At 34.4% G+C, this 4231-nt stretch overlaps 1 long non-coding RNA gene across 1 annotated transcript; it reads left to right on the forward strand.

Annotated features, from left to right (window-relative positions):
- Positions 1-527: 527 nt before the first annotated feature.
- LOC110891956 lies at positions 528-1277 on the forward strand. The gene is made up of 3 exons (XR_002565708.2): positions 528-670; positions 754-831; positions 898-1277. It is a non-coding gene; the product is annotated as an uncharacterized LOC110891956 (long non-coding RNA).
- Positions 1278-4231: the final 2954 nt, after the last annotated feature.

The raw sequence follows: 4231 nt of genomic DNA on the forward strand, positions 1-4231 counted from the left end.
TCCATCAACTCCGTTAGTAGCAGAAACAGAAGAACTTTAGTGATTATAATGTAATATCTTGTTACTAAAAGGCAAGGTGGCATTATTGTAACTAAGGAAAGATTCCTTATCACCTTTGGCCTATAAATAGAACCATTAGGGTTCTCATTTAGAACTTTTGCCATTTGGAGCTTTGGAGTTTAGAGGTTAGAGAGAGAAGCTAGAGAGAGAAAGTAGAGAGAGAAAGGCAAAAGGTGATTCGTGTTACTTGTACATTTTCATACGTTTCTATAGAATCACAGATTGAGTACGTCTCGTGTGTTTCGGTCGTTCACATTCATGGATTCCGCACGTCGAATGTGTCATACGCAATCGTTTCGGAGTCAAACCGGTCCTAACAAGTGGTATCAGAGCTTAGGACACAATGGAATTTTAAAATTTGACGTGAAGCATTTGTTAACACGTTGATGCTTTGTATTCAAAATATTGTATAAATATGTTTTTTACTAGTAATGTATTATATTTTTTTACTGGTTATAGCTGGACAGGTGGCCTTCAAGGATGAAGGAGGAATCACTGTTGTTGATTTAAGTCGCGTTTTCAGAAGATATTGCTGATGCCATGGATGTACCGAGTCCTTTTGGCACTGCATTAAGTATGGCAGCTGCCTTAAAGACAGACCATGAAGCCAGTAAGTTTTAATCGTATTTCTTTTGATTAGACTACATATACTTTGTAAACAAAAAGCAGAGTGTCTATTTAATTTCGTTGTAGGTGGTAGGGAACTGGTGCATATACTGCTTGCTGCTGGAGTTGATGCTACTGTGCAAGACACCCAGCATGGGCGGATAGGTTTGCGTAAGCTGGATACTCCTTCCTTTTTATGGCTTGGATCTGATTTCCTACCTTTGAAACTAGGATAAGCTGGATACTCCTTTTTTATGGCTTGGAAATGGACTCATCTTTATTTAATCAAGTGTTGTACTATTGAGAAGATTATCTTTGAATTCCATCTGATGTCGCGTTATCTGCGTTCTGGTATATTTCTTTCACATTACTCATATGTTGTATTTTTTACTTGATTTTGTAGGCTAGATCTTGGTCTCTTAAGGGATCACTCAAGTTTAAAAATGTGTTCGTTTATAGTGAACTTTGGGATGGTATATTTCAAGGTTTTTTTTTATATATAACATAGTTTGTAAATGAATTTTATTATTTTCAACTCTGTTCTAGAATGGGTTCTATATTGACATGGCAAGTTTTTTAACTGTTATCCAGGTACTTGCAACATGAGAGTTAAGTATTATTAGGCACTGAGCTGCTGGTGTTTTAGTACATTAATATCTACACATGTAGTGTACAAATATAGTATCCTAACTAACTCATGGTCACCTGGGTCAATGACTAATACACCTAGATGCCTGTTTTGGTTCGTAAGTCCTGGTGAGTTGGCTATTGTAGTCGGTGGGTGCGGTTCATCAGGCAACATCTTGAGCTCAACTAAAAGATGGGCGTTCATCGTCATTAGTCACTCAATTGTGGCACTCAAATGGAAAATTCCCTAAAAGAACTATCCCCAATAGAAGAACAAAGAAAGAGGACTTACTCAGAGCGGGTTCTTTTAGAAGTTATGGGAAGAAGAATAGTATTTCTGTTGCTCAACCAAACTCCATTTGTGTTGAACTCGATGTGAGCAGGCGTTATGAGGTAAGCCTCTTTTGACATATGTAATTATTATTTAGCCAACTTTGCTTATTTAGCGTTTTCTCTAACTGTTAAAAGTCAATGCCTATTTTGTAAATTTCTTAGGTCATGTGCCAATTTTGGTGATTTTTTTATTTATTTACTACGTTTGGTAATTACGTTATGTTAATTTGAGTTTTTTTTAGTTTGCATATGCATATACTAGAGGGGATTCTATGCAACTATAGCAACATTAAATCTTTGGAATCCAAGGGTTCAAGAATCTAATGAATATAGTTTGGCTCAAATCTGGATAGTAGGAGGTGATTTAGATACATTGAAGCTGGTTGTCAAGTGAGTTCCTTCTTCATTGAAGTACTTGTATCAAATAAACAAAACTCATAACAAACACTACAAGAAAAAAAGGGAATTAAATGATTAAAAAGCCTTTGAAACAGGTTGATCCAGAATTGTATGGAGATACAAACACTAGGCTCTTTATCTACTGGACTGTAAGTTATTTTTAATATGCGTATAGTACGTCTTAATTTAACAATAATAATAAGAACTTAAATATCATGTGAACATGCATTGAAAGTTATTTTAAGATATTATCATACTTTGTATAGAGTGATGGATTTTAAAGAAAAGGGTGTTTCAATCTGGAGTGTTCTGGTTTTATTCAACTCAGCAATAAGATTGCACTTGGGGCAACCATGTCTCCCACTTCAGTCATTTATGGTTCTCAACATGATATCACCATAATTATCCTAACGGTATTTCTAATAGTTAATTACTGTTTTCGTCCCTGTGGTTTGTCAAAAATTACTATTTCAATCCATTAGTTTAAAATTTGCGATTTCAGTCCCTGTGATTTCACTTTCGTAACCATTTCAGTCTATGTGGTTTCACTTTCGTAACCATTTCAATCGATTTATTTTGTTAATACAGGGACTGAAATGGTTATGAGGTGGACTGAAATGGTTATGAAAGTGAAACCACAGGGACTGAAATCGCAATTTTTAAACTAATGGACTGAAATAGTGATTTTTGACAAACCACAGGGACGAAAACAGTAATTAACTCTATTTCTAAAAAGTTCTAATCATTTATCTCAAATAATTTTAAGTTATATCCTGTACCGCAATGGCGGAATATGCGTTTAACTATATTGAATCTGCATATAACTTCATGTATTTTATTTTTGTGAGAACCGTAGACTTCTAAAACTTAGTGAAGAAGTTTTTTTATTCAAGTTTAGGGACTTATTCATGAAAAAAAGACTTTTTCATTTATATTTTGATATGTACAGGGATTTTATCTCCCAAAATAGAACTTTATGTTAGTAACAAAGTGTGAGGACTTTATTGTTGAGTAATTTCAGGGAGGGTATATATGTAATTCTTTTATTTATTCGAACCTTTTCTTCACTGGCCTTTTTATCCCTTTATGCTTCATTTTTATTTTGTCTTTGTTTTTTTTTTTTTTTTGCTGTCAATCGAAGTACAAGTAATTGCCTTTAATTAAGTAGGGATTCAAAATGGGATGTACACTCTTGGCACTCATGTTTACACTATGTTATAGATAGGTTTTTTTATGGACGTGTTGATGGTCATGATATTGGTCTCAATTTCGACTAATTTACTTCGGAAATGGTCAATTTAAGTAGTGGTATATATAAACAGTGCATTGAGTTTATTTTTTGTTTTTTGAGATTCAATAACATTTTTCTTTTATGATCTTTGATTTCAGTTGCATAGCAGAAATTATGGCGGAAAGGAAGAGTGCGATCGGTAAGGATGTTACGGAGATAAAAATGTGGATTGTATGATATATGTCAAGATTATTAAGGTAAATTTCACTCTTTTATACCTCATTAGGGATGAGCAAATGGTACCGGGAAATGGTTCGGTTCAGAACCAGTATTTGGTTCGATTTGATGAGTTAAGTTTTGATAGTATGGATTAATTCATTGCGATTTTTGTTTATTGTTGCTCTGTTAGTCGATTAGGTTTTTGTTCAACATATCTCACTGTTGGTGCATAAATGTCTGTTAACTTCGTCTTTATCGAGTCTTGTGTCTAGATAGGATAGATTGGTGCTTGGTATTAGAGAAATTAGGGATTGAATGTTATAGGGTCATTTCGCACGAAATGAACAAGTCATTTCGCACGAAATGAACAAGTCATTTCGTACGAAATGAACAAGTCATTTCATACGAAATGAGATTTGACTATTTCGCACGAAATGATGCTATTTCGTATGAAATGAGTCAAAGTCATTTCGCACGAAATAAGGTGTGTTGGTTTCGTACGAAATACCACCTCTATAAATACCAAGCTTGCTAGTTCATTTGTAACTTTCCGATTTCAGAGCCGAGGTGCTGCCGATTTGTCAACTGATCTGTAAAAGCTTTGAAATCAATAAAAGAAAGATAATTAGGGAGAATCAAGTTGTAATCACGTCTATATCATTGATTCCGCATTTGTTATAGATTGTAAACTCTTCTGATTGACTCATTCGGGTCACACATCGATCCAACAAGTGGTATCAGAGCTCAGGAAGAAGA

The sequence above is a fragment of the Helianthus annuus genome, chromosome 11 (genome assembly GCF_002127325.2).
Source record: "Helianthus annuus cultivar XRQ/B chromosome 11, HanXRQr2.0-SUNRISE, whole genome shotgun sequence".
Classification (NCBI taxonomy): domain Eukaryota; kingdom Viridiplantae; phylum Streptophyta; class Magnoliopsida; order Asterales; family Asteraceae; genus Helianthus; species Helianthus annuus.